Here is a 9,807-nt window from a genome sequence, read left to right as displayed (position 1 = left end):
CGCGTGTCGCCGCCGCACCAGTGATCGGGGCTAGGGTTCCGCCGCGTTACCGCTAACTGCTGCTAGGGTTTCGCAGTTGTTACCAGTATATTGTGTCGCCGCAGATCTGCGTTGAGGTTCCGCTTCGAAAGTCGTCACCGCATCAACCACGTTTGACTGCCACTAGTTTTTAGCCGTGTGCTTGTTTTCGGGCAGATTCTAGTCGACAAGATCAATGAAATAAAAAGACCAAGCCCTAAACTCATCGCCATCGAAGGTTATTTTGATTTGTGTTTTTCATTAAATCTAGCAGAAAGGGAGTCTAGGTGGTTACTTTCAATTTTTTCTTTGGTCGTGAAAACATAGGGCAGGAGAAGGCCATTGATAATTTAATATTAGTTGTGGATTTAAACTAATTTCTTTATTTGGGCCGTAGATTGGGCAGTAACCCAATTGTCATTGTGTATTTTCTTTTTGTGCTAGCAAACCAAAATTGAGCAGTAGCACAATTAGAGTTTTTTTGGGTCGAGATCATATTATCCAAAGTACGAGTCAAGAACAGTTATATCAAGATCCTGTTTTAGTTGAAGAACCGTTGTCAATTAGAAGAAGCGTTAAAGAAACCAAAACCAGTGCCAACCGCGTTTGTCAGGTTTATTGTTTCAGTTTAAAGTTTCAGTTTCTGATTTTCAGTTCAATATTCCACTGCGTTAAATAGGTTGATTTTTTAACAGAGTTCAGTAGAACAATCGTTAAGTTCAGGCTCGTGTTGCTGTGTCTGTCTCTTTTTTTTTATCCAGTTTTTCGTTTTAGTCATTGTTATGGCAGAAGACGGAAATGTTTCGATACAGAAGTTTGACGGACAGAAGTTCGGTTGGTGGAAGATGCAGATTGAGGCACTACTTTGTCAGAAAGATTTGGATGTAGTGTTTGAGGATGAAAAACCAGAAAAGTTGTCAGAAGCAGATTGGAAGAAGTTAGACAAGAAAGCTAGGGCTTGTATTACATTGTCGTTGTCGGAAGATGTGGCGTTTAACGTCATGAAAGAAACCACAGCCCGTGGTATGATGGACGCACTATCCAACATGTATGAGAAGCCTTCGGCAGCGAATAAAGTCTATCTTATCCGAGAGCTAGTGACAACAAGAATGAAAGAGGGTGGGTCAGTTACAACTCATATCAATAATCTTAATTCGATCTTGTCCCGCTTAGTGTCAGTTGACATTAAGTTTGATGATGAAGTTCAAGGCCTCTTGTTATTATCCTCTTTGCCCGACAGTTGGTCGCAAACAGTGACTGCAGTTTGTAGTTCGTCTACAAATATTACTTTCGATGGGATTCGAGATCTGATTCTGGGAGAAGATTCAAGACGCAGAAGTTCAGGTGAATCATCAGGCAATATGCTAGTCACAGAAGGTAGAGGTAGGGGAAAACAGCGAGGCAGTGGGAGCAGGAAGAGGAGTCAGTCTAAGACTCGTAAGGATATTGAATGTTGGGGTTGTAAAGAGAAAGGACACTTCAGGAATCAGTGTCCGAATGGTAAGAAAGAGGTGAACGTTACAGAAGACGACACAGATGACGGGGTCAGTAGTGATGAGGCTTTGGTTTGTAGTGTTGAGAGTAGCGTTGATGCTTGGGTGATGGATTCTGGTGCATCGTTTCATGCCACTCACTGTAGTGAAACGATGAAGAATCTTAAATTTGGGGATTTTGGAAAGGTTCGACTAGCGAATGATGATATTTTAGAGGTTACGGGTATGGGAGACGTTGATTTGATAACTTCAGCCGGTACTTCTTGGACTTTGAAAGACGTGAGGGTTATTCCAAGTTTGAAGAAACGTTTGATTTCAGTTTGGCAGTTGGATGACCAAGGGCACGATGTTAAGTTCGGGAATGGGCAGTGGAAAGTAGTCAAAGGGAATCTCGTTGTTGCTCGTGGCAAGAAAAATGGGTTCGTTGTATATGGTCGATATGTCATCGAAAGGAGTGGATCCAGTTTTGGTGAAAGACAAAATCCGCTTCACAGAATCTCGTGGGCAGAAGAAGGTTCGTTTTGCAAGTAACAAACCCAGAGCCAAAGTGAAGATTCAGGATGAACGAGCAAGGAAGGTTAAATCAGTTGGGGGACATCGTGACAGTGGGAGCACAGGTCGTGTTTCAGTTACAGTTCCAAGTCGACAGTGGATTAAGAAGACCAGTATTCCAGCTGTAAAAGTCTCACCAATGAATTACTTGCTGAATATGGAGAGTGTTTGTTCTCAGGTTATCTCAGGATCCGGTAGTTCGTTACAGTGGGAGCCGGTAGGGACAGAGAATGGGTCAGGGGCAGTTTCAGCCGTGACTGACGTGTTGGAGCTCCGGGGAGCTTCAACGGGCCTTCTGGTTAATTGATGAGAAGGCGGTGGCAACTAGAAGAAGTTTAATGTTCATATTACAGAAGTACAATCAGGAGTGCAGACGAGAGTACTCAAGGCCTCCGAGTGGGAGATTGTTGGGTTCGTAGGCCTTGTTGGCCCGGTTTATTATATGAAGTCAAAAGAGGAGACGGGTGTGGGCGGTCGGGCCCAAGCCCGGCCCGGTTTAGATTTCTTGCATAATAATTTACTAACCCTAGTTCAGTCTCTATATAAACAACATTATGTACTTGTAATATTTGGTCACTCAATAAAGATATACCTAGTTGCCACCCGTGGACGTAAGTCAGTTTAGACCAAACCACGTTAAATCCTCGTGTTCGTTTATTGCTTTCGTGTGTGTGTTCGGTTTCGTGTGTGCGTTTAATCCTAACACTTATCTTAAATAATTTGAATTCAAATAATATAAATGGTATTAGTTTCAACAAAGGTGATACTGTGTTCAAGCAATCCGTTGGTATTTCTTTCTTGTTCACTATTTTTATTGTTTTTTTAATAAACCTTCTAATAATCATTATTATAAAATATTTAGAATGTTATTAAAAGATTTGAATGAGATTGTAGATCTCTTTATGCTTGCAAAAGTTGTATCAACAATTTCAAAATATACAAATCCATTTCTGGATATTATTGGTTGTTTTTAGTGGATGAATATTTGCTGCTTACATCATTTTTATGTAAATTGCTTTTATTAATCCACCCACCAATTGGAAAATTATTTGCATCTTATTTTATATTATATTTAACTTATTTATGGATAATTCTTTATTAATTTATTCATTCATGCATCCATCACTCTCATGGAGTCTCACCAACTTAAGTTTTTATTAGCTTTGTGTATGTTGGAGTATTAATCACTAGTTAGAATCAACTTGTGGCTTGAGCCTTTGATTATAGATACTAAGAAACCTAGATAATTGTTGTAATCTAATTTCATTTTGAATATAAGTGACATACTCGATAAATATTTCTTGTACTTCATAAAAATATATACAAAAAAGTAAAATAAAAAAAATATAGTATTTACAAAAATCCATCTATTTACAAAAATATAGATACATAAAATTTATACGCTATATATAGATATAAACATGTGTCTTATATTGACACCAAACGAACAAATATGCACAGTAAAATTCTACTTATAGAGAAAGCTATAGATTAGAGGCGGGAATGAGGGCAAGCTTTATTTTTTATCAGGTATAGAGGTTGTTAACTAAGAATATAAGACTCCTTAAAAACCTTTTTTTTTTCTATTAGTAACAGTAGTAGTCACCAATAACATAAAATAGAGTAATGACAAAACTATATCACTAACAAAACAGAACAAAGAAACAAGGGAAAAAAAAAGATATTATGAACCCCTTATAAATACATATACATTTCCCTAAATGAAAATCTTTACAGCAAGACAAAGCAGAGGTAAATTAAGGCTAATGCAAACCAAAATGCAAGTAAAACTAAGTTTAGGAAAAGATAAGGAATTGCATGGAATCCCATAAAAAGTCTATAACTTTTATCCCACTAATAGCCTAAAACCTTTTTTTTATGTGACATGTGAGTGGGTATACAACTATACACATATGTTTAAATGCATCAAGTTTTTAATTACTATATAGAAAATTAATCTTATTTGAATATTTGAGGTGATTAAAAGTCTATATTTTAAATCAATTCATGTTAGAACGCAAAGCGGTCTAGTGAATATGGGTGAGGCCTAATAAGTTTGTTGGGCCATTTGAAGGTGAGGGTATGTAGTATAAGTAGGGTTGTTCACGAGCCGAGCCGAACCGAGCGAAAGGTTGCTCGTTGCTTGGCTCGTTTACAACCGAACCGAACCGAACCGAGCGGCTGAAATTTCAACCGAGCGAAAATCGAAATGAGCCAAAATCGAATCGAGCATTTTTCGATCGAACATCGAGCGATTTCGAGCATTATTTATTTATTTTCACTTTAAAAAATTCCATAAGAAACAAATTTAAATATTGTAAATAATATATTTTATAAATAAATTAGTAGTTTTTAGACAAACATGTAATATATTGTAATTTTTTATTATAAATAAGTTTAGAGTGAGATATAATGATCATGTAAACAAACTTTTAGTCTTCTAAAAACTTGAATTGAACAAATAAAATTATAAAATTAACGGAATATGAAAAATTTTAAGGGGTAAAAATAATTGTAAGCTTATATTTATATGTTTTGTCTATATATTTATATATTTGTTCATATATAATTATATATAAAATAAATTAAAAATATTCGAGCCGAGCCGAACCGAGCATACCCTTGCTCGTTGCTTGGCTCGTTTACAAACCGAACCGAGCAGAGCGGCCCGTTTTCAATCGAGCGAAAAAACGAGCGAGCATTTTCCAAGCAATTTCCGAGCGAGCGTCGAGCGTGTAACATCCTAAAATATTCTAATATTAAATAAAAGAAAGTCGCGTTTTGTTATTGGGCCTAAATAATTAATTAGTATTAATAAGATCGTGGACTTGGATTGATTGGTGGATTAGAGGGTGATGGGCCTTAGGTCCATGGGCTTTAAGGGATATAAATACCCCTTAAACCACCCTAAAACCCTAAATCCTTATTCCTTTCATCTTAATCTCTACACACTCCAAACACACACACCACTACCTCATACGGCCGCGAGAGAGAAAACGGGATTCGAGTCCAAAATCAAGCCAGCCATTATTAGATCTTCAATATACGAGCTAGATACGAGATAACCAAGCAAACCGCGACCACACCGAACGCATAAAGTTATGCCTTTTACCTTAAAAGTTTATGTTTTTAGGATCGGTTAGCTTTGAAACTTAAACATAAAGTAAATCGGGTCTAAACGAAATGTAAAGTAGCAAACTTGACGTTGGAAACGAACTTAATGAACCTAGGGCTATGTACGGCGACGTGTGTGGAACGTTTTAAGATTTAAAGGTACAAGCTTTGCGGTGTACACGGGTTAAATATGAACGAAAATGGTTATATCGAGCCATAACAACGGTATTGAAATCGCAAGATGCTTGTAAAGGTTGAATGAAAATCAACCCGTCGCTGCTACTTAATAACTTCGCCCTATAAGTTCGCGAAGTATACAAGTTTGCTAAAATCAAGTTCGCCTTGGTTAACATCTCTATACGTAAGTTCGCCATAGTTAACTTCGCTATACGTAAGTTCGCCATGGTCAACATCGCCTAACTTAAGTTCGCCTAGCTTAAGTTCGCCTGACAAGTTCGCTCACTGAGAACTTCGCCTAATACAAGTTCGCTAATGATTAATTCGCCTAATATTAAGTTCGCCAAAAGTTAAGTTTGCTGAGAAAGGAATTAAAATCCTAGTGAAAAATGTGTTAAGAAAGGAATTAAAATCCCAGCCAAGGGCTCTGCCCCTTGGACCCCGCTAGGGGCTGCCGCCCCTAGAACACCGCTGCCAAGGGCGCTGCCCCCGGACCCCCGTTCGTTGTGGGTTATATAAAGATAGAAATACGATTTGAGTAGTAATAGTTAACTGACACATGTACATATTATACAGTTAGCCGTGAACAGCTCAAGAAGGTAATCACTATTAACGGTGAACGTAACCGCATACAGGTGAGTTTCTAGCCCCATTTCTGTGTTATGTTTTAGGGGCTGTGTGCATACTCGACGTGATTGTTAATACATTTATCCTAAGCGACAAGTGTATGTCTTATGTGATTATGTGAAAGGTAAGAATGATTGCTTGCCGGTACGTGAACGATCTTCGGATATTGCACGTACTGTCAAGTTATAATGCTATGTACGAAATATGAATGATATGTATGTACGTTATGAAAGGTAAGAATGATTGCTTGTCGGTACGTGAACGATCTTCGGATATTGCACGCACTGTCAAGTTATAATGTTATGTATGGACTATGAATGATATGTATGTATGTTATGAACAAATGTAAGAAATAGAAAGGTAGAAAAGGGGCTGGACCCCAATAATATCCAAGGCAGAAAAGGGACTGGACCCTAATAATATCCAATGCAGAAAAGGGACCGAGCCCTTTAATAACCTCGAGGCAGAAAAGGGACTGGACCCTAATAATATCCAAGGCAGGAAAGGGACCGGACCCTAATAATATCCAAGGCAGAAAAAGGGACCGGACCCTAATAATATCTGAGACAGAATAGAATAGAGTAAAGTAGAATTTGAGTTATGAAAGTATGAATGAAAGGATGTATGTATGTAAAGTATGTGATGTTATTAACTAGAACTCACTCAGCGTAGCTGACTTTTAGTATGCACGCAGGTAAGTAGGATGAGACAGCTGGCTTGAGCGGGGAGGCATGGCAGAAGAATAAGAGTCTGGCATCTGAAGACCTGTCATGATTTATAAGTTATGATTTGATTTTGAAAGACAAGAAGAATGTTTTAAGACATGTTTATGATTTGATACGTAATGTTTTATGAAAGTTTTTATATTCCGCGAATGTTTTTATTAACTCTGATTTTAGAACTGCGTTTATGAGTATATCCAACACCAAAGTAGGGCTACCGGTAACGGGGCCTTTCAAGTTGGTATCAGAGCAAAGTTCGAGAGATTTAAGCATCCTACATGCTTAGACTCGAACAGAGAATGAGATTTAAGTAAGAAAAGAAAGAAGATGCCAGTTTCGAGAATGCCATGTGTCGCTCAAGCAAGATCAGTAAAGGTAAGATGTATAATTAAATGATGTATGTTAATTGATAAAGAAAGGTTATGTCAACGATAGGGATAGGATTAATTGATTGTCTTGACTGACTAACTGTTTAAAGTAGAACCAGCACAAATAGACTCATAAAGGGAAATGTATAGGACACGAAAAGTAACGTGATCAGCTAATCACAGCTGGCCACTGTTATTACCTATTTGCCTCATTATCCTTGTACTATATAGTTCCTTGAGTGATGACGTTTGTGTTTTCCCTTTTAGAATACGATGGCTGGAGCTGGAGAAATTGTTGGAGCTAGAGGTCGCACTGGGCGACACGGCAGGCCTCGTCGTGTCCAGCAACCTTCGGTTGAGATAGCTTCCAACACCGGAGATGAGGGGAGTGCAACTGAAGGAGGTCCGGTCAACAATGAAGGGGTTCAACTGGATCCCGCAATCCAAGCAGCTATTGTTCAAGCTGTAGCCACTACTGTGAAGAATATGACTCATGGAGAGTCTGCTGGAAGCCGTGAAAGAACTGCCGAAGGGGCAGAAGGTGATGGTAGGAGAGACGAATAAGAAGAGAGAGAGGCCCCGAGTGGGGTTAATTCTGTGAAATCCGATGACGGGAAAAGAGGCCGAGGCAGGTGCAACTATAAGTCCTTCAAAGGATGTGGCCCGCCGGAGCTGACTGGTTTGGGAGACGCAATCGCTACTCTTCAGTGGATAACCGCCATGTATAAAATTATTCGCATTAGCGAGTGCCGTCCCGACCAAGCTGTGGGTTACGCCACTCAGTCATTCGGTGAAGAAGCTATGTATTGGTGGGGTCAGTTGAGAAAAGGAAGAGTCAAGAGGAGATTAAGGCTATAAAGTGGGAGGATCTGAAAGAGTTGGTTATAAAGAAATTTTGTGCTGACACCGAGGTTGAAAGGGTGGAGATGAAGTTCCTGAACTTGAAAGCTGGGACGATGACACATCGTGAGTATACCACCGAGTTTAATCGAATGTCTAGGTTAGTTCCTGACATGGTTAGCACTGAGGCAAAAAAGCACAAGTGCTATGTGAGGGGATTACCACAGAAAGTCCGCATGTTAGTCAGGGCGAGTAAACCTGCTACCTTTGACTCTGCCGTCGAACTTGCAGAGATGGTTTATGCAGACCTGGCAGCAGATGATATTGTGGTGGAAGACGAGAAGAAAGAGAAGAAATGGGTCGCTCCTATTAAACGGCCCGGTACTCAGTTATGGAACCCTAAAGACAAGAAGCAGAAAGTATGGGAGAAAAGGTCGTGCAAAACTTGTAAGGGTTTAGATGTTTGTTATAAGTGTGGGAAGAGTCATGCTGGTGAGTGCAAGTTCGGTACGAATGCTTGCTACAAGTGCGGAAAGGTGGGGCATTACGCTCCAGATTGTACTGCAAGGTCCGCATGTTACAAGTGCGGTAAGCCGGGTCACTTTGCAAGGGAATGTACTGAGAATGAAGCTGGAGGAAGTGGGAAGAAGGATGCTGAACCGACAAGACCAAGGACCAGAGCTTAAATGTTGACCCAAGAGCAAGCCAAGCAGATTCCTGATGTTGTGACTGGTACGTTCTTAGTAAATGGTATTTCCGCTCCAGTATTATTTGATTCGGGTGCGAATAGAAGTTTTGTAGCTACGACATTTAGTAAACTAGCTAAAATTAAATGTTGCCGAGTGTGTGAAACCTTGATAGTAGAAACCGCTAGCGACACTTCGGTGAAAATAATGAGAATGGTTAAAGACTGTAAGATAGAGTTAGAGGGACATGAGTTCCCTGTTACCTTGTATGTTATGACCTTAGGAGGGTTCGATGTGGTTTTAGGAATGGATTGGTTGTCTGAGTATGAAGGTTAAAGTCCTTGGATGGTAGTGCGGTGACGGTTTATGGTGATAAGGAAAGTTCTGGGCTTAACGTCATTTCGATGATAAAAGCCGAGAGATTGTTAAGGCGAGGGTGCGGTGCTTACCTGGCGTATGTTGTCAACGCTACGGCCGAGACGAAAGAAAAGAAAGATGTTCCTATAGTGCGCGATTACCCAGAAGTATTCCTTGAGGATCTTCCGGGATTGCCACCGAAGCGTGAGATAGAATTCCAGATAGATTTAGTACCTGTAACATCCTAAAATTTATAATGTTGAATAAAGGAAGTCATGTTTAGTGATTTCGCGTAATTAATTAATATCGGGTAAGGAGCGGATCATGGACTTGGATTAATTGAGATGGGTTAAATGAGAATGGGCCTCAGGTCCATGGGATTTAAGGGATATAAATACCCCCTAAACCCAAAAATATCTTTCATTCTATCACTTTTCTAACACACTCTAAAACACACACACACCACACAACTTCGCCGCCGGCCGAGGGAAGAACCGGGCAGATCCGAGAGAGAGAGAGAGAGAGCGATTAGTTGTGATAACAAGTAAACGAGATCCAAACAAGCTCAAAAAGGTATGATTCTTGATCTTTGAAGTTTAAAGATCCGAGCTTTATAGCGTATATACGACCGAAAATGGTTGGGAAACGTAGTGGGTGATGTCGAACCATAACAAGGGTGTTAAAATCGCCCAAAATGCTGGACAGAAATCAAAGCCGTGGCTGATCTGGGCAACTTCGCCTGCAACTGGGCAACTTCGCCTTCAAAGCGATAACTTCGCCTTCAAAGCGATAACTTCGCCTGAGGCCAAGTTCGCCTAATTGACAACTTCGCTTACGGCCAAGTTCGCCTAAC

This window comes from Bidens hawaiensis, unplaced genomic scaffold, assembly GCF_021521415.1.
Source record: "Bidens hawaiensis isolate Kalapana, Puna unplaced genomic scaffold, B.hawaiensis_p1.1 tig00026011_1, whole genome shotgun sequence".
Lineage (NCBI taxonomy): Eukaryota > Viridiplantae > Streptophyta > Magnoliopsida > Asterales > Asteraceae > Bidens > Bidens hawaiensis.
Note: the sequence above shows the minus strand (reverse complement) of the source record.